We start from the raw sequence: 22,749 nt of genomic DNA on the forward strand, positions 1-22,749 counted from the left end.
TCATGATATTTGGACGAATAGAAGCATAGTTATTGCGTCAGAAGTAACACTATGTTTGTGTCATAGGTACAAAAATGGGTATCAAACAAAGAGCTATTAAGTTTTGTTTTGAACTTGATAAAACTTTTACCGAAAAGTTTAAATTGATGAACCAAGTTTACGGTGATGATTGTTTATCCCGTGGCATAGTTCATGAGTGGTATAAGCGGTCTAAAAATGGTCGTGAGGATATAAATGATGAGCAACGCATTAGCTAACCGAAACCCGTGATCATATGTAGATTCCAGCAAAATTGTGAGTGAAATCATCAAAGATCAGCAACATTAGAAGGACATCATCAAGGAGGGACAAAAAGTACAAGACCTTCTTTACAACATTAAGACTGCTGAATGGTGATGAAGCGTGGTGATCCAGAAACCAAATGCCAAAGTGCCGAGTGGAAAGCCAGACGAACCAAAACTCAAAAAAATCTCGTTTGGAGAAGTCAAAAATGAAGACAATGTTGATTTGCTATTCCAAGGGCATTGTCCATAAAAAGTTCGTTACTCCGCGCCAAACTGTTAATGCACAATTCTGTCTTGACGTTTTGAAGCGTTCGGTGAATCGTATTCTACCAGAATATCGCGCAGAAAGGAATTGGTATTTGTTGCATGATAATCCGCCATCTCATCGATTAACATTTGTGACTGATTTTCTGACTAAAAATCGCATTTTAACTGTCAACCACTCCCCGTATTCGCCTGATTTGGCACCGTGCGACTAATGCAGGGAAAATGCATTTTGCGTTTTGTCCAAACAGTCCAAAAGGCTTGTACCAACATCTTGAAAATAAATCGGTTTTGTCAAAAAAAAATAATTTTGTTCTCATTTTTAAAAAAACGCTATTTACTTTGAAACCACCTTATATGTTCTTTTCTCTGTGTGAAAAAAATTATTCGTAGCAGATTCATCCCTCTTATTGCACGCCTTATTGGCATAAAGCTCAGATATAGCCGTCGTAAGAGCGCATTTCTCACAATGTTATAAATTTATGCCGGGCTGCAGAAATAATCTCGTAATGAAATTTTACAGGTTATTAAAATCTCAACCTAGTCTGCGCCATATCGGAGTTTTGTATTTACACCATCACATAACTGTGAAATCGTTCGTATTGAAATCTGGCTATATTCCACGTTGACGTGTCTGAAGTCTGCAAAAATTTGAATATTTCTATTTCGGCTTTCCTCGCGCAGCGCTTCATCCGTGTCGTTTGAGGAGAGGTTACAACAAACTAAATTCACTGAAAAAAGATAATGCGCCTCATTTTTTTATCTCCAATTTTTTTGGTCAGTCAACAAATGCTTTTACAGATAAAGAATAGCGTGTTATACACCGTGTGATTAAACTACATTTATTTGAACCTTTCCCGAAGTATAACACGCACTTTAGTCTTGATTATGAGGGATATTATGTAGAATATTATATGTCAAGTGTCTAGAATGTATTTTTTAATTCTAAGGATGAGATTTGTCACAGAATTCAAAGTATAATTTTAGTCCAACGACTTTGAACTTTTGGGAGCTAAAGTGTCATATTCTTCGAGGAACTAAATGCAAAAGTAATTATTAAAAATGTAACTCAAATCATTACTGTAGTAATTTTATACGGATATCCATATACGAGTACATTAAATACAGTGCAAAATACTACAATACATACCGATATTAAGGGACTAGAGTGGATTTTAGTCTTACAGACCATTGTTGTAGATTTCACTCTTGGAATTAGGAGACACTTTAGTCTCTTAATACGTAAGGTACTAATTTGTATCATGTGGACTAAACATTTTACTTTTACTTTGATTTAAACGATTACTCAAGGTATTAAAACGCACTTTAGCATTTAATCCTTAGGAATACGCTTTAGTTTGGCATTCTGCAAGAACAACACTTAACTTTACAAAAGCAGAGATTTAAATTAGAGTGAAATTTCGTGTTACATGTCAAGAAACTAAAGTGTGTTTTGAAAATTTTTGCAGGAGCTAAAGTGTCATAATATCCGAGGAGCTAAGTACAAAAATAATTATTTCAAATATAATTTAAATTATATAGCTATATCATATATTAAATATATAGTGCAAATACTATAATATACAGGGTGTGGCGTGTATAATTTATAAAAATTAAACTACAGTTTCCTAACGATATTTGTAATAGAAAAGTCTTATACGAAAAAGTTATATTTTTGCGTTTTTTTTTCGTAAATTAAAGTTCAATTATAGATCAAAATATTTTCTCTGGAACGGTCCTGTCCGTATGCTGTACGATGAGTTACGTACTGTTTTCTTATTATAATAATTAATAGTAATTATTACCTTAAATGCATTATTGTTACTGCAAACTTCGCAAACAAAACAACATCCGATCCGTAAGCATCCGTAGTTGCCAACTGCGTGCACTAAACAACTTTTCTATTACAAATATCATCAGGAAGCTGTAGTTTAATTTTTATAGATTATACACGCCACACCACAGGGTGTATACAGATACATATACTGTCGGACTAAAGTGTTTAGCCTTAAGGTTGATTATTACAAATTTCTCTTGTGGAATTAACACTTTAGTCTCTTGTGGGCTAAACATTTTACTTTATTGCGGTGATATCGTTTTTAATCTTCTGGCGACTAAATTCGCAAACTATAATACATTATATACCAAGGAACTAAAGTGGAACTAAAAAGGCTTTCACTGCCTGTGTTGATATTTAAAGTACTTGGTTTTTAATTTCATTTTTTACTTCGTGTTTATAATACTATAGTGTATAATAGTATATTATACATACTAAGGAACTAAAGTGTATCCAAAGGAAAATACGTACAAGAGAATAAAGGCACAGTCCTTTATGCTGAAAGAAAAACACATAAGCCGTTATTTGTGTATCCAGGAGACACGTTTCTCAGATGTAAAATAATAATGCGGGATTTGTAGGAACTTTCAGCTAATTACTGTTGTTTCATTGTGTTGATTTTGAGATAATATCTTTAATACATACTTAATACAGGCTGAACAAATAAGAACTTTATAGAACCTCGTCGTATAATTAGGATATGTAAAACGGTTTAGGTTTACAAGCAGATTTCTTGATACAACGCAAACATTTTTTGCAAATAAAATATTTAGAACCATATGCCGCTCACCCGATGATTAATTCCTATATTGTGCCTCTGTTTGTCTAACCGTTTATTTATACGCCATAATTTTAACATTTATGACGATTTATGACGTTTCTTTTGGAAAATTAAAGCCGGAATATTTTAAAATTATTGTCGTAGCAATTAACGCTTCGGAAGAGAATTGTGAAAGCATGTTGCTTACATATTTAATATGTATTTGCTGTGGGGGACTTTATGGTACTTTTTTTTTGTTTGAGTTTGAGGAAAACACACATAAACGCGTCCGATGAAAGTATTTTATTACTAGAAATTTGCAAATTAGGAGGCTTTCAGGTTAAAAAAATAAACGCTTACTTCTCGTTTTGTTGACACTCGCTTCAAGTCGTTGCAATTTTAGCTTTCAACTTCGTGCAATATCCAGTTGCAGTATGTCAAATCAGGAACGACTTTGGGACAACGCTTAATAATAGTTCTCTAAGATATTCTGTGAATTTTTAGTGACAAAATAAAGTGAAATCTCTACAAATTACATTTCAAACAATGCTACGATGCAAATGTGCGGACAAGCTAAAGAAGTATTATAGTACCTATATTGTTTAACAAGAGACTAAAGTGTATCATATCTTAAAACATTTTAGTGCCAAGATATACAGACTATGAAATAATTTAGAAGCAGCAATATACCAAGGAACTAAAGTGTATATTTTAATTTCATCAGAATAACAGAACATACACTTTAGTTTTATGATGCCTATTGTCACATACTATCTTTGACAGTATGCGAAAAGCAAATAACTAAAATTCAATTTCTTCAAAACTATATTATAGGTCTAATAGCATGATATCAGAGAGACATTAAATCTGGAGACTAAAATGCATCTTATAATTGTATGGATTTAAAGCATTTTAGTCCCAAGATATACACACTATATTTTGTACATGAAACAATTTAGAATCACCAAGTAAACTACCAAGAGACTAAAGTGTATCTTTTTTAATCTACCGCTGCTTGTCTGCACTTTAGCGAGCTTTTGAAGAAAAAAATGTACGCTCTTAATTCAGTTATTATTTAGTTATCGATTGATACACTAACATGCAACTTTGTAGAACATATTCCGAGCACCACTTGTTTTTTTTTCTTGAATTTAAATCGAAGGGGCCTAGATTAAATCGGCCCTTTCCTTGTTCCAGGATAGCCTTGCCGCGAATTGACGCAACGTGTCAATCTAGGATCTAACGAATTTTTATTATTCTATTTACCGATAAATAATGTAACAATAGGAGTTATGGGCTCCTAATAACCATAGAAAATATAACCGGCATTAATTAATTCCTCTAAGGAAAAGGTCAAATAAATCACGATAAAGTGATTTTATTTAATACGTATTAAAATATTTAGATTATGTCTTATTATTCCAGCGTTAAATTGTTTAAAAATTGCGACACATACGTGGAGTGGTAGCTTATTGTTAGTAGATATCAATTGATATTGCATGTCGATTGCCAATAAAGTCGTTTTTAAGCACAATGAAAAGTGTCGTGTGGTATTTATTGCCAATGCGAGCACTACGTATGCCGTAGATTTAGAACAATATCGTTAGATTGTTAATAATGACCGTCAATAGTTCTCTCTTGTGACTATACTGGAAAAATTAATACAATGCATGTAACTACTCATCAGTTGCTATACCCGATAAAAAACAATATTTTTAAGGTTAATAGTTCACAATATACAGGGTAGGGCAAATGTGGAGCACCTGTGTATAAGTTTGATTAAAAAATACCTTTAACAAGTTTTTTTTCTTTTCAATTTAATTTCTAACTTCTATACTTTATTATTAAAAATACGGTGTTGTCGACAATTTTTTAAATGAACCGCCTTGTTTATTTTAACATTTTTGGAAAGACAGATTTTCACCAATTACAATAATATAGGGTTTGGTGGGTCTGGGACTTGTTTATTAAATGTTGAATAATCGTTAACAAAAAAATCCCAGAATAGTATTCATTTTAAAATAGTTTATTAACAATATGTTTTGGGTAATGATGTTACTTATTTGCTTTCTAAAGAATTATTTTTCTTAAGTTATTAAATAATTGCTTTTCCTCTATTTCTTTCCTTTTCTGTTCATTAGTTTCTTCATACACAAGACCAGTATCATCCGCATAAATTGCAGTAGGAATTTGTGTAAATAATAAACAACTCAGGCCCAAGTACTGTTCCCTGGGGTACGTCTACAGCTTCCTGATATTTGCAATAGAAAACTCTTATACGAAAAAGTTCTATCTTCGTGTTTTTATTTGTAAATTAAAGTTCATTTATTCAACGAAAATGAGTGACCCCCAACCCTGTGTTATTTATTAAAAACTTTGGAAATGTTTTTATGCGACCCGAGATGCAACCTTATAATTTAAGTCTGTATAAGCTAATGCTAGTAATACTAAAAGAAGGTTAGGTTACATTGTCAAAAAATTTGTGCAGTCAACTGGTTTTGTATTTGTATTGAATTAATTATTCACTTAATTATTAAATATTAAGCATCGTCCATCGACCCATCAGTGTTAAAAAGGGAAAGATTCAAGACAAAAGTTTTTATGTTATAATTCCACTATAGTGACAGTGAAATTTTTATAAAGAAGTAAAAAGTAAGAATAGCGTGCCGATTACATTAAAAACGAGATTCTTATTTCTTACTTTACTTAATTTTTTTAGTTTGTGCACAAACTAGTTTTGCAATGAATCGAAAAAACAATGCATTTACTATTTTCGAACGTGTCGATATGGTGTTAGTGTATGGTGCAGCCGGAGAAAATGCGCTCGCCGCAACTAGGTTGTACCGGGCCACAACGTCACCCCTCATGTGCAAATACAATCATACACTGCGTTCAGCGGCTGCGAGATACGGGAAGTGTTATTCCTCGAGGAGAAGGACGTGGTCAGCAAGTGAACCTAAATGTTGAAGATGCAGTGTTGGAAAATCTTGACGAAGACCCCACAATTAGTACTCAACGACTCGCACAGCAAGTAGGAACCTCATCTCGTACCGTACATCGCATCTTAAGGCGCCAGCTGTTGCACACCTATCACCTGCAAACAGTTCAACAGATTTTACCCCCGGATTGTGATCAACGAATGCGTTTTTGTAGATGGTTTTTAGGCAATGTGCCAATCAAGTAGACTTTTCCTGCTTATGTTTGTGTAACATATGAGGTGACATTTACCCGTGATGAAGTGAATTTCCATAATATGCACATATGGGTCGATGAAAATCCCCACAAGATTAGGGAAACTTATTTCCAACATCGGTTCTCGGTAAATGTTTGGGCTGGCATAATAGGCGATGTACTTGTGGGTACCTATTTCTTTGAAGCACGATTAAATGGACCAACATATGCTGACTTTTTGGAGAACCGGTTGCCTGAATTATTGGACGATGTGGCATTACAAGTTCGAGCACGCATATTTTACCTTCAAGATGGGACTCCTCCACACAGTACTCGAGAAGTAACGAGTCATGAAATGTTTCTTCAGCAATGGATTGGACGCTTTGGTCCTGTGCCGTGGCCACCTCGGTCACCCGATCTAACTCCAATGGACTTTTATCTTCGGAGTCACTTGAAGTCATTGGTTTACAATACTCCAATTGCTACTGTGGAAGAATTGCAAAACCGTATACTTGAAGCTGCTGACACAATTTGGGGAATACTTAGAATTTGGGAAAATATGCGCCAAAATTGGGTGCGTCGGTACCATGCCTGTATCCGCACTAATGGGGATCAATTTCAACATTTTCTCTAGAAATGGTAAGTTTGATTTCATTTTGTTTCATATTTTAATGGAGCTTGTTTAGTGCACGCAGTTGGCAACTACAGATGCTTACGGATGTGGTTTTGTTTGCGAACTCTTACAGTAACAACAATACATTTAAGATAGTAATTACTATTAATTATTATAACCAGAAAATATCAGTTTTTTTAAATATCTATTTTTCTTAGTTTGTACTTTTGCATCGAAAAATTTCACAAAAATTGAGAAGTACCTTTCCATCTTTCAACGGCAATTTGTTTACGCGGCTGGTCTACATCACGTAACTCATCGTACAGTACACGAACAGAACCGTTCCAGAGAAAATAAAACGTAAAAATATAACTTTTTCGTATAAGACTTTTCCTTTAGCACGACTTTTTAGTCCACTTATGTCAGTGTATTGTACTCCATTTTTTAAGTATGATAATTTATTTGCCTATCTATTTTCATCGAAGGATGAGGTGTCGCGCAATGTTTAGTCTATTTGTACTTTGCTTTTGAGGATTTGCATTTAGCACCGAAATTTAATGAACATATTTTCTAGGACCTTTTGTAATTTTGAGCGAGATACAATGCCCGAGAAAAAGAAAACTAGTTGGCCGTTAAGAATAATAAATTTTTGTCATCTAATGAACCATTTTTAATTTCTGGTGCTTCCATATTATTGATGAACATATTAATAAATCTTTGTACACAATAAGTTAAAAGAAAATATTATTCTAAAATGATCTGTGTGTCAACGAAATTCTTTCCTTTCTAATAAACAAAGAAATATTTTTAGTTGTTAAAGTCGACTAGTATTCAATTTTAATATTCTAATATGAAAAGTACTTTGTATTATCTACCGGATTTAGATAATGAAGTCCCTTGCCAAATATTTGTCAAATGTGAATAAATGCCATATCGTGTGGATGCTGCATATCGGTACATTCGAAAGTAATAATAATAATAATAATAATAATAATATGCTTTATTTCTCCTGAGACATAATACAATGCATGGAAAACGTCAAGTAAATACAATAAAATTCACAATAAGAATTTATACAAATATATAACAAATAAATAACAATGACACAATCATTGACTATAAAGTCAATTTGCTCAATGCAAGATAACAAACAACAATCAAAGAGAACTACACTCAAAAAACTCACGCACCGTGTAGAACGATTTTGTCAAAAGTAACACTCTACACGACTTTTTGAAGGACGGGATGCTCTGAATATTTCTTATATTAACTGGAAGGTGGTTATATATTTTAGGTGCCATAATAAAAGGACCATTAGCTGACTTTGCCAATCTGTGTCTAGGTACCACGACAGCATGCCTATCTCTGAGGTCAAACGCCAAATGTCTATCCGCGAACTGCGTAAATTCAGACCTGTGAACCCTGACATACATCGCGCACTCTAAAATATACATTGAGACTGCGGTCAAGATTCCCAAGTCTTTAAATAATTGGCGACAAGAATGACGCCTTGTTTTAAACAGCATAGTTCGAATGATTCGTTTTTGCGCAATCATTAAATTGTCAATACCCGAACCATTACCCCAACAGAGGATACAATAGCTTAGGATAGGGTAAACCTGTCCGTAGTAATATAACTTCAGTATGTCAAGACTCACAAACTCCCTCAGCGTCCACATGACAAAGTTATGTTTGGATAGCCCCTTACACAAGTTCACCATGTGAGCCTGCCAGTTTAGACATCTGTCAAATGTGACTCCCAGAGACTTCACACAATCATTATCCCTAAGAGATCTTCCATTTAAGGCAACATATAAACTATTATTAGGGTCATGAATTGAAAAAGAAATCATTACAGTTTTCGCGCAGTTTAGAGACAGTCCATTTGCCACACAATATTTTTTCATTATATCAATACAATTCCCACCCTCACGAGCCAACTGATCAACGCTGTTTGCCCGAAAAGCCACAGTGGAATCATCTGCATAGAGAGAAGCCTGATTCGGATAAAAACAGTTGCCTAGGTCGTTTATAAAAATGATAAACAAAATAGGTCCCAAAATGCTACCCTGAGGAACACCCAAGGGAACCACTCTGTTGCTCGATGTAGAATGGCCAACAGGACCCTTGACGATAACTTTCTGCTGTCGATTTGACAAATAAGATCTCAACCACTCAAGGGGAGTACCCCTGACCCCATAATGTTCAAGCTTTATCAGAAGTAAGTCATGGTTTACGGTATCAAAAGCCCGAGTTAAATCAAAATAGAAACAAGCCGATCTCTGCTTGGACTCAAAACTTTCCAAAATGTGTTTATAAATTGTCAATAAAGCATCCAACGTTGAGTAACCAGCTCGAAAACCAAACTGGAAATTACTAATCAACTTGTGCTCACTCAAGAAAAACTTTAGATTTTCTGCAAAAGCCTTCTCATATATCTTTGCAAACACCGATACCAAAGAGATACCTCTATAATTCGAAATCTTATCACTATCCCCTTTTTTATAAATAGGGACGATCAAACTCTGTTTTAAAATAGGTGGAAATGAACCCTGTTCAAAAGAGCTATTTACAAGTTTAGTAAGAGGTTCCTTTATATCATGAACCACATGCTTAAGGATAGAACAAGGAATACCATCAAAACCTCCTGAATCCTTGATAGAAACACTATTTATCACCTCGACCATTTCCTCGTGAGAAAGTGGTAACAACGTCAAAGATTCAGCCACCCTGTCTGAGGAAAAAAGATAATTGTTAGGATTTACATCCGACTTACAGCTTTCACGAACAGAGTCTAGAAAAAATGAATTAAAAGCTTGTAGTAAAGTAAAGTAAAGTATGTCTGTACTTGTCAAAGAATCACAAAAGATGTACAAATGTACGTAATATCTGCTGCAACGACATCAGCAGGGTTCATTTTCAAAGAATGGAATTCCTAGTTTCTCTAAATTCGTAAAAAATTGCAATTAATTATACACAAGCGGTTGACGTGGGGACAACTATAAATGTAACATCGTGCATAGGTCTTTGACAAATAATGTGCAAATATTTGACATATTTGTGTTGGACGAATATTTGACAAGTAGTGTGGTGGATTTGTTGAAGCAACCAATTCAGAATTTCATTATGCATCAACAAATCGTTGTAATCCTCAACAAAATGTACTCTAGACCAGTCAATAGTAAAAAAAAATTAAAGGAAGTTTCAAGAAAATATTTTATGAGTGAAAGAAGAAATTTGCCTCCTGTACTCTGTACGGCTGTTTCTAAAAAAGAGAACATTAAAATTATATTATGCCAGCGTACGGTACAGCTGTCTATTATTTCCAATTTTTGGAAAAGCTTAATTGACCGCTGCATACGCTTTATTGCGTCAATGACACGGTCTGTTGGCCATGTTAGTGGAATACTTCCCAAATGGACTGTTTAATTGAAGAAAATATACGATTTCACAGCCAATTTGAGGACCAGCAACTGAAAATCCACTCAACGCCATAAAACGATCGTGTCCGAGATTAAAATAATATTTTATTGTATTTAAAATTTACAATCATTTTGAAAGTATAAAACTTTATAGGTTCTAAGTAATAAATTTCCAACATTGCGACCCGAAGAAAAAATAGTTTTATTGAAAATATGATTTAATGTTACTAGCCAAGTTTTATTATACCTATCCACTCTATTTTATACCTTATACGTTTTAATTCCTCAGGATATATACGACATTGCTTTTTCATACCTCTGAAATGCTACATTGTACTCAAATTAAATGCTTAAAACTATTTTATGTGCAAAAATCTGGTCGCATTATTATTTTCTTTTGCTTCGTGCGTACCTTTTAATTGCTAACTCAGAATTGCGTTCACTAAGCATTTCTATAATAGACACCATTCTTCTCGATGAAGAAAGTCAAGAATTAATTATTACAAATCAACGTTTCTTAAATCTTATCGCAAAAACTATTTTTTATACCGTTTGTCAACGTGTCGGCCCACATCTTTCTCGGGACCGAATAGAAAAGCTGGTTTTTCAGCGTTTCAATGAACGTGCACGTAAATATCAATAAAATATTCACTATTATAATTGGTAACACAGTTTTTAATGTCCGATATTCAAATTCCTACCCACGTTCCAAGAGCTTGAAGGAAACGACTTACAATAAGCAAATTTAAAATGTCACGGCGTCGAACTTGTCGGATATTTTTTCTGAAAAAAAATTGCTTTAATGGTTTATTTCTACTTTAATTAAAAGCTTTGTTGTGAATAAATGAACAATGTTTCAATATTTACGGGATGTTTAAGTATTACTCTACGCAATAATTTGTAAAGTAGGGCCACAATGACGCCAGAAATTCTTTGCTTGTAGTGCGTCACGCTTGCCTACAATGTGCTACAGTTCCCCCTCTAAGCGAGGCGGTTAAAATAACGTGATTTAGGAGGGAACTGAGGCCCGCTCAAAGCTGCTTATAGTTTCAATTCGCGGTTAATCGACGCGTCGCATAGTACGCGGGTACTGTTTCATGTCAGTGTGAGGGATAGTACGAAAGTTTTAAGGATAATCGGTCGATAAATATCGGTCGATAGCCGCACGGTTTAAGGCGTCAGTATTTAAATCGATGTGTCGAACTGCCCGGGTTTCGAATCCCGCGGCCGGTGACCGTAGATTATCTATACTTGTACGGAGGATTGGCGCCCTCTGTGCAGGTATGGTAGGGTGGAAGAATGTTGGCTTGGGTCAATGTGAGAGATTGACACCGGTTGGCATTTGACCACCCCCCTAATTAATGAGGTTTTCCAGGTTTCCCTCATTCCTGCACAGAATGGTGGTTAGGGCCTACCAACATAAGTCGTTCCTGGGCGCAAATGCGGCCTGCGTAATAATAATATGCCGCCTCCTCTCCCGCACAAGTCTCCGACTTCTGGGCTAATTCTCGTAATTAGAATGAGGAGTAGAGATATTATTATTATAAGGACAAGGCAGGTATTAATTTAAAGTAAATAAAAACAACTTCCTTACAACAAAACAAAGTAAGACTAAGTTTAACGTAATTTAATAGATACTTATTATATTATCAAATATCCATATAGGTAACTAATAATGAATCTATCTCACAATATTGTTTTAACTCTTGAAACAATTTTTTCAAGACGTAAACTACTGTTCTTAACAAATTAAAATTGCTAGTCAAACAATTTCTAAATTAAGAAACGAAGACATTTGCAAATATTTTTAATTAGGTATGCGAAAAATATTACTAGACTATCAAGTAAACAGGGCAAAGATTGCGACGAATTAGAAATATTTTCGAAATATATTTCCCCTTAATTAAGTATCTACTCGTTTTTGGAATTTACATGATTTACATTTTTTTTGCTTTAATAGATTTCTCAAAATTTCCCGAATATGCAAACAAATTTCCCGAAAAATCGTTTGAATATTTATGTATGTATCCAAGCGTTTTTGAAATAGATAGGATGAAAAACGAACTTGATATTTTGCACAGAGAACAATTTTACCCTGTTTTATAAAAATATTCACTATGTTTTTAAGATATTTTGTTAAAAGTGTAGGCAAACGAAAAGCTGTCGGCGTTGTTTTACTTATATGTAAATAGATAAGTTGGCTGGCTACCTTATGAAAATTTGTTTTCATATTTTTTCATATTTTTTAATTCATAAACCAAATAGTAACAATTTTGTTATAATCATTAGGTAAATATATCACTTTGTTTTTTTTCTGTTACTATTGTAAATACGATTTTTAAAGTTATTTATTAGTAATAATTTAATATTTTAATATTTTTACGGTTATAGTAGGTCTATTGGCGAAGATCTCCATAATAAAAAATGACGTGGAAAATTATTCCTATTTATTATTTGAGAGTGAACAAATAGTTACGTATTATTTTTTATAAAATCTTAATGAAAATCCTGTTCGTGAACATCAGTTTTTTATGCAACTAAAAATTTCCAGATTCATTCAGTCGTTTGACCTTGAAAATTTAAAAATTTTTGCCTGCGGCGCTTTTTTTTCTGTCTTTTGTCAGTACTGTCTATTGGTCAGTAATGACCATTTTCGTTTTGAAAAGGAGTCTAATTATCTCAACATCACGTCACTACGAACAAATATATTTCCTTTAATTTCAAATTAAACACACTGCAATTCACAAATTTCACAATTTTGTCTAAAATATATTTAATTACTAGAGCGATCCTAAATTTTGAGAGAAGTTCTAGTCAATTTCAAATCTAATTAATGATAATGAGAGTGTGAAACAACACACAATTAACAATTATTAATTATTTCAAAATTAGTCCGCATATAAAAATTATAATCAAGTTACATGCGCCTCGGAATTGCATTATATATTATTCAACGGAATAAATTAAGTTGGTGAATTAAAATGGGAAATCAAGAAGGCGAATAAAGTAAAGACAGCTGACCGTAAAAAGAGGAAAAACAAAAATGAAACCTGCACAGCCTCCTACAAACGTTTTAGGTTAAATCCAAAGCAGTTCTTCATTTGTCTTTTTATTTTTCGAGTTGTTTAACATGTTCTTAAAAGTTTCAAACTAACTTGAGGAATTTTAAGCCATCGACACTATTGAGATAAGCCTTTTTATATTCCCGTATATTTTTTTAAAAAATGCATTAAACTTTTGGTTTTATTGCTATATTTAGTGAGTCAATAAAATAACCTCATTTGGGGTTATAAAATACACATTTAAAGGCTCGAAAGGCGTTCGATAAAAATACAAAATAACTTTTTTTTTCCGGCGTGAAAAGGCGTAATTAAAATTTTAAGTGACTCTACGGTTTATTTGGAATTAAAGTTAATCTGAAACCTTTTTATCTACGTCTTAGGTAAGTGCTTTTCGTTTGTTATTCCAAGGAAGTGACGGTTCTCGGTGTTCCCACTGCTCTCTGTTTCGCTCGTTTATAAATTAGGCCTCAATTAAAAACATATAATTTAACGAATTTATTATCAAAATTATGATACACACATCCGTATTCTTGGGCGTGGGTGTGATAAGGCTAATCGGTGCCTACAAGAAAATTGCTGATTTACAGAAATAAGTACAAACAGTTTGAATTATATCGAGTAAATAACTTTTAAAATAAATAAACTGCGTAATGTAATTAAGTTTTTAAATTAAAGTCCTAAAAATAAAGTCACAGAACTATAGAATTTTGTTTCTTTAAATCTGTCTAAAGTTCAGGAGACGCATGTTAAAATTACTTTACTCATAAAACAAAACGACTACATTGCACACATTATTTAGTATCATTATGTTTTAATATTGAAAAAAATACTTTACGCGCCTGCGTAAGTAAAGAAGTGCGCGTAATGTACATTACACACACCATTCAGTATTTTTATTAGATGTCTTTAATACTTATGTACAGTTCCTTTACTGCAATATATTTGACACAGCGTTATTAGTGCGTAAGTATAGAAAAGTGCCCAAACGACGCGTAATGTAAAATGTAAATTGATTGAATTGTATATTTATATACAGGGTGTTCTTATACTTAAACTTGGAAAAACCAAATTTGGTACATGGTGTGAGTGTACCAAGAGTATTAATCCACAGTAAGTAGAGTTCAATTGAAGCATTCTAAAGGGTTGATAAGGGATGATGCATCATTAAAATGTGATGTGAGTACTTTTTAACCCATTGGCGGACTTAAAAAATTATTACTTTATTTTATGGGGAATTTAATTCTAAAACTTTTCTTACTCTTGTTAGTTGTGACAAAACTCAGTCGTTTTCAACAAAAACACGAGTAACTAATAATACTTATTGCAGCTGTCTTATTTAAAATCATCGAAAATTGAAAAGTTGGAATAAGAATAATTTAATAGAAAAAGAAACAACTTAAACAGCAGAAACAACATACAATTTGCACTGACAAGTTATAGAAATTGTTCAAAGTGATCACCGTTTTCTCTCAGGCATAAATTAATTCTTCGTTGAAAATTGAAGTCTACCCCTCATTTTAGTAATACTGTTAGACACTTTTGTACAATTTCTATAACCTGTCGAATTATCCGAATGTTCAAATTATTTGAATTATTCGGATTATTTGAATTATTCGAATATTTACACTATTTGAATAATACAAATAATGCTCGAAATTAGTCAAATGGTATGGTATGTAGTCAAATATTCGAATTATTCGAATAATCCAGAAAATTAAAACATTATACTATTATAAAAATATGTCAAATGTATTTTAAGAGAACTGAAATTGGTAGATATTTTCAAAAAATTAATGGCTACATATACAGGATGATCCCAAATTATGTCCAAAAAATTTCAGGATTGGTTAGTTAAAAAATACTCGTTCAGAAGAAGCCTCAACAGGACTGTTGAGGCTTCTTCTGAACGAGTATTTTTTATTGTCCTCGTCTTATTGTAAGACGTTGAAATGAGAAGCTACTAGATATTGATGTTCTAAATCAGATATTGTACCAAATTTGGTTTTTCTAAGTTCAAGTACCCCAATTTCAAGGCCTATTACTTTTGGGAGGTGCAGGTTAGTATAAAGGTAAGTTCTGTTAAATCACCAAATCTTGGACTCCCCTACATGCTCCCTGCTCTGCGTAGGTTCTTATGCGAATCACCCTGTATATCGTTTATAAATATTGTACCGTTTACCATAAACAGACGTAGTAAAAAAGTATTGTCCTTTTTAAATGCTCTTAGCAAGGTTACACAGCCGTTACATCAAATAATATATTCAATTATTGAGGTTTTTTGTACAAATAACAATATACTGACGTCTTAAATAACGTAATTATATTTTTTTGCAGACTATTAATTTATACATTCCAATTTTTTTGGGATTATTATCCAAAAAATCCATAGCTGTAGTCGGTAAAGTAGGTAAAGTTTAATTAAAGTCAGAAAGCAACAAATACGATGAAAACAAACTGAAATAAACAAAAAAAATCAAATGGTTAGCGTTCAGAGATCAACGGACAGATAATTTTTTACATAGATGACGATGTGCATATGCCAAGCGAGAACAAAAGGCCTGCATGTAGTTTTTCCAAATTAAAGACCCAACAAAAGGGTGATAAAATCCATTAAAAGCATAAAGAAGGGCAAGAAACGTTCTATATTTCATTTCGGTGATTTGAAAGGGATAATTTTATATTTTCAAGGGTTGTGTACTTACACAGATGCGCGTATGCAAATTCGCCGTCCCCAGATTTAAATTTGAATATATTCGGAACGAGCGGTAGGTCGGACGCCTCGATATTTGGTGCGTTTTTAAAGAAACACTACCAAAACTTGTTTGTACCGCTGTACATGACAGTTGGTCAAATAAATCAGAACTTGATATTAAAAATTTTTAAGTCATATTCATATTGGTTTAATTTTTTTGTTTCTTTTCACCAGGACAAACTGGTTGGGGATCGCGGGGACGAACCGAACTGTTTTTCATAATTCCCGTATTAAAGGAATAATTCCGATGTAAGAGGTGGGGTTCTCGATGTTTGAAAATGCGAATCGACGTTTAATTTCCAATTTATAGCGGGTTACTTAATTAAAATGGTAATTCTTACAAACACACGCTCGGCCAGCGTTTCAGATAAATGGAAATGCCTCGCGACATGATAAATGCCCGCAGAAACTTTGGGCAAAACGACTGCCTCTCATTAATAAATATACCTACTTACGGGCACTGCGGCTCTCTGCTTGCAGTGCATATGTTACTCTTCCATCGTGACCCGACTTTGGTTTTGAACATAACTGACTTAAATAATACTTAAAAAAGTTCTAAGATTGTATAATTTACTTATTCTAATATGTCACATACAAAAAACGGCATTTTAATCCACTAACTTGTAAATTTTCGGTGCGTAAGTACATAATAGTGCGTAATGTACAATGTGTCTCAAACTCGATAGTATGGAACTACTGTGAGGATACAAAAAATTTAAATAAATAACAAACTTTTATTAGACATTTGTTTGTAGGTATTATTTCCCGTTTAAAAGTAATAAGCAATATCGGCCTAAAGAGTCTCAGAAGAAATACCACCTAAAAATTTCATTAGCAGTGGAAGAATCAAGTAGTCGTTGGAAAATAATTGAATGTTCGTTGTTTAAAGTGCATAAATGTCATTAAGAATAAATAAAAGGATTAAACTCGATAATTATTTCAATATTAATGAAAAATAAGTAATTAGATACAATTATTTATTATCCTAACTAAAAGATTTTGTATGTAACATAAATAGCTTTGACCCCGACAAAAAAGTTGTCTTACTAAATCAGTTAATTTAAGGATAATACGCAGAAATGTTGAAAAGTACATTACGCATAATGTTCTTGCAACTAATATTGTACATTCTGAAGCTGCTTATTCTGTGATACTAATACCAAATTATAATTTATACTATCTAATTATAAATTAGTGATATTAACAACAAAAATATGGTAAAGAAACAGAATTTGATTTCACTAACTTGCACAAGTTGTTATGCGTAATAAGAGTGCGTAATGTACAATTATAGTTTTATAACAAATTACGTGATACAATACAGTAAATATAACGTAAAATTATTTTTTCAACAAATTCTTTTAGAAATGAATGTTGTGAGGGATATCTAGTTCGTAAAATGGACTAAAAATAATAATAATGATGTACTTACATATTTTTCAAAGTAATTATCGAATACTTTGGTGATTTAGATTCTCAATAATTCCCATTCATTTAATGTAATTTCCAAAATGTCGCGAAAGTTAAAGAAGTAGAGAAAACTTATTTTGAAACAAAGTATAGTTTTGTTACGCTACGGACAATGCGTAATCTTTAACAGCAGTAGGTTCATAAATTAAATTTGATATTGCATTGCATTTTTAACATTCTAAGCTTATTAGTAGTGAGGTAATTTGATTGACCTTTAGCAAAACAGTCCAAAATGTGCAGTGGGGTGTAACACGAAGGTAATACCGCAAGAAATATAAAAATGCGCTCTGATCTCAACGATCTATACGAAACACATAATAAAAATATGCAAATCGACACACCTTCTGCCTTTTGATGTCTGTGTTTCATATGACGGGCAGCTACGGACAGAGAATATACAGCACTTATTCACAAAATGCCGACCAATAATATAGAAATGATTCCCGTTTCCATGCTACCCTTCCTGAATATATATAGATAACCTTACAAGTTGGCAATATCAACTGGAGAGTTATCGGCGCTCGTATGCAGATGTGGGATATTTATACAGAAGCGGAAATTGGAATAGCTTTAAATCGGCATCATCGATTAGGATTTGTCAAAGTAAACACATTTCTTCGAGGTTTTGAAAGACAGAATAGCTCCTAAATGCAGGAAATAGCTCTAAAATAACAGACAGGTATTTGAACATTTTTCTGAAACTATTTTAAGATCTGTACGTAAAATAGCTCTAAATTAGTATTCTTTCGAAGTAATAAAAAAGCTGCAAAAGATCCCTTAGATCCCTAAATATGGTATGAAAGTTTAAAGCCGTTTTATTTACTAGTTTTTATAACATTATTTCTGACTCTGTGCACCAAGAATAGCTTTAAATTAGTACCTAAATATGTTATAAAACTTTAGAAAAGAAGTTTAGGTTCCTAAAAATGGAAGGAAAGGTTGAAGAAGTTTTATTTTCCTGCTTTTATGTAATTATTTTTGAGCTGGGTTGCAAAGAATAGCTCTAAATTAGTATTTATTCTTAATTATCGGCACAATAAAAAAGCTGCAAAGTTTACCGTTTCAGAATTTCACTGAGGGTTAGAAATACCGCGGAAAATTTTAATTTTGTACTGAGTTTATTGATATTATTTTAAATTGGAATTTCGAGGTAATATATAAAGCTCCTTGAGGCGCAAAAAATAGTTCTAAATTAAGAATTTAAAATTTCGCTGAAGTTTTGAAAATTTGTCTGAAACTATTTTAAGATCTATACGTAAAATAGCTCTAAATTAGTATTCTTTCGAAGTAATAAAAGAGCTGCAAAGGGTCCCTTAGATTCCCTAAATAATGGTATGAAAGTTTGAAGCCGTTTTATTTACTGGTTTTTATGAAATTATTTCTGACTGTCTGCACAAACAATAGCTTTAAATTAGTATCTAAAAATGTTGTAAAAGTTTAGAGCTTCAAGATTTCACTAAGGTTTCCAAAATATTGCGGAGTATTAGTTATGTATTGGGTTTAATGAGCAATAGTTGCTCTAAATTAGTATCCATTTGAATTCCGAATTAATAAAAAAGCTATGAAAGCTCTTTGAGGCTCCCTAAAATGGCAGGAAAGCTTGAAAAAGTAATATTGTCTTGCGTTTGTGTAATTATTCTTGAGCTAGGTCGCAAAGAATAACTGTAAATCAGTATTTATCGACACAATAAAAAAGCTACAAAGTTACCGTTTCAAAATTTCACTGAGGTGCAGAAATACCGCGAAAAAGTTTTAATTATGTATTTATGAGTTTAATGAAATTGTACAGTGGGAAAATTTGAACTATGTTTGGGCAGGGGCATAAAGAATAGCTCTAAACTAGAACTGTCGAAACAATAAAAGAGTTGCAAACGTTTACGGGTTCAAAATTTCACTGATGTTCCGAAAATCCGGTGGAAATGTTTGAAGCCGTTCTATTTACTTAGCTTTATTCTATTATGTTTGAGTAACTAAGTTTGAGCAAGAATTAAAAATTAATTTAAATTTTATTGCTTAATTTCATAGATTAGGATCACATTTTGGGATTTACGACGCGACGATAAGAGCGGCGCTTTTAGGGCTTCTTTATTTGAGGATAGCGGCGAATTAAAATGTTGTTTTCACTTAAAATTCAGAAGCAAATATTTGATTAGCGCGCCGTTTCGTAAAAATAACCAAATTCCGACCTATTTGCACAACCATTACCCGCTAAACGAGAATGTAAGCACAGATAGAACAAACGTTATACTTCGGATTGGTAATTATTGCATTCACGAAAAGGTACGATCGTTAAAAGTAATCTACACTGTAATTTAGTAAAACAATTATTTATTTCATAATAGTGGCCGATCCCTGCAATACATTTTCATTTTATTTAAATTTTCTGTGTAGGCAAGGAAACAATTACTATTTACATATATACATTTCGCCTTGGTGTACAATACCAGCTCAAGAATGTACATTTTTCTATTCAAACGCATTTATTAGCACTTAATAGATATATGAAAAACATGACGGGCATCGGCTGCACCGAGAAAGCAGCAACTGCGCGGAGAAACACGAAATCTGTTGGATTCAGGACCGGGCGGGACCATGGCTTCTCGTTTTACTAGCGTGTGCTACTTCCACTTCCTATTAGCCCAATTTTAGAACATAACTACCGAATTTGCATTACCGATTAACTGTTACAGGATATATTAGTGCTAATTTCCTTTATTTCATCGACAAACAGCGTTTAATTTATGCTCTTCGCACGTTTATCCAAGTATGTGATTTAATTCGGTTTTGATAATCAAGTATGCTGATTGTGTGTTTTAGAACAATTGAAAGGACTTTCACAAAATTGTTGTTTCATCAATTCGTCGAGCAACCGGCGACGTATGCGAAAAATTTAATTGTTTAAAAAGATATTTCGCAATTGTTTAAATAATAAAGGAAAAATATCACCGACTTGATGATCGCGCATGTTTTTATAATTGGTTTTTACCTAGAAAAACAATTTTCAACCTAATTATACACGTAACTTAATAATTAATCACAACTTTATATGAACCGAACTAGTTTTGCCAAATTGGATCTACTTACGTTAGAAATTTGTTATTGCATTCTATACACATGTATCATTGGGAAATATTGGGAAATTTCAATAAAATGTTGTAGTATAATACCTATACATAGCAATTTTTAGCAGAATAAACTTTGAAGAACATTAAAGTGACTACAATGACGAGTTCTATAATCAACAGTATTTTCCTTCTCCGATTTTACTAGAAACTTCTAGTTTTTTTACAAAATAAAGCTCTCGAAGTGACTTAATGCTTCAGGGCATAGTTTAATATCCGAACCACACGATCTGAAATAGATGTTCGTTATTCTACAGGCATTAGAAGAAGAAGAAGAGGTTCCAGCGAATGTTCCAGTTTTGTTATCGGAAATGAATGCGTTATTCGTTTAATAGATCCCTAACTGTATGTAGAATCAAAAACTTTATCGCAAAGTATGTGAAACAGATTCATTGACAGTTGGCAGTCCGTTTTTATTGTATTTATCATAAAAATCATTTTATTTTAGTACAATATAGCACGCATTAAAAAAAATGTTCGCAATAAAGCAAAATCAGTCCGTTAATGAGAGAAAGACGAATAAAGTAATTACAGTAACCAGTTTCATGGGAAGCGGAGCATTTATTTCTTCCATTTCACTTGAAATTTGCATTACACGTTCGTTATTATTTTCATATTTGAAGAAGAAGAAGAGGAGACTTCTGCGGATGCTCCAGTTTATGTTCAAAAGTAACTGAGTGTTTTTTTGATATTTTCTTCGTTAATTTACGCCAACTTCGCATAGATTCAGAAACTTTACCGCAAATTCTGCAACACAGATCCACAGATGGTTTTTCTCGCACGATTTTTCGTTAAATTCATAGTATTTTAGACGAACAAAAAACAACCAGCACATGATAGTGAAAATAAATAGTGAAAATAAAAGATATAACAATAAGAGTGCTTTTTGACACTTTCATGGGCAAAATTAATATAAAAACAGTAAAGTAATGGTCTTATTTTTACGACTAGTAGGGTTGCGTCTCTCATTACCTTTTCGAAATCCGACAAGACTTTTCACGTCATCTCGACTTGCGCGAAAGAGTTACCTCGACACCACGCACAAACCTCCAACGAGCGAACAAAAAGGCAGTCTGAAATCTTCGGGCACATTCACACTAAAACGTCAAATAAAGCGAAAACGGAACGCCACTGCTTCAAAAAAAGAAAACTCGAAATCAAGCGCACTCCGGTGGAACAGATAGTCAATTGTCTTCCTCAAGGCTGCGGCGACGGTGAGGGACCCGCGCACACTTCCCAGGAGTCAGTAAAGCAAAAAAAAGTTGTAAATAAACCAAATGGGGGTTGAAAAATAGGGTTGGTACGCTCTCGCCGAGCGCTCTATGAAGTCGTGAGATCGACTGAGGCAGAACAGTATACGAATTTTACGTGACTCCCTCTCGTAGCGTTCCCCCACCACGGCGTAAAAAATTTCAGTAAATTGGAGAATTTAGATTGGTTGATTTGGTGAATAGGGTACAATCTCGTACAAAGCGTTTGTCCGTGTAAAAAATTAGGAGTTAGTATTGCGACCGCTTCGCATCCTTTGAATGGGGCGACTGGTTGAATAAAAATACTCAGGGATCGGCCTCTAGTATTTAGAAGCCTTATTTATTACTTATAAATATATTACGCCGATATCTACGAGGTGTCCGAAACTAATTAATCATATGTATGTGTTATTTACGATATTTATGAACTCTTTCTGGATTTGTATGTGTATCGGTGCCAAACGGGACGTTCGGTTTAGATTTATGCTCGCTTATTAAAACTATGAAGTAATTATTGATGTTCCACGAGAAATAAAATTTGCGCTGCAATATATTTTGTATTAATCGCGTTTTACGTCATTTTATTGGTTCTTGAAGCACTTGGAACATTTTAACAAAGAAAAAAATGGAACAAAGTTCATATGAATGAATAGACAAAATCGGAACAATACAGTGTGTCCCAAGACGAGGTACCGCGTTCTTGTAATTTGTTTTATTGTTGATTTTTCGAGAAAAAGTTAAG

General features: G+C 33.2%; 1 protein-coding gene across 1 annotated transcript in view; it reads right to left on the minus strand.

The window, feature by feature from the left end:
* LOC108903845 (myosin-G heavy chain-like) overlaps positions 1–22,084 on the minus strand; it is a gene marked incomplete at its 3' end in the record, with an annotated part of 78,304 nt that extends 56,220 nt beyond the window's left edge. Inside the window, exon 1 of the mRNA XM_018706161.1 lies at positions 21,730–22,084. The remainder of the gene's footprint in view (positions 1–21,729) is intronic.
* Positions 22,085–22,749: the final 665 nt, after the last annotated feature.

This window comes from Anoplophora glabripennis, unplaced genomic scaffold, assembly GCF_000390285.2.
Source record: "Anoplophora glabripennis isolate ALB-LARVAE unplaced genomic scaffold, Agla_2.0 scaffold49, whole genome shotgun sequence".
In the NCBI taxonomy this organism is placed as follows: domain Eukaryota; kingdom Metazoa; phylum Arthropoda; class Insecta; order Coleoptera; family Cerambycidae; genus Anoplophora; species Anoplophora glabripennis.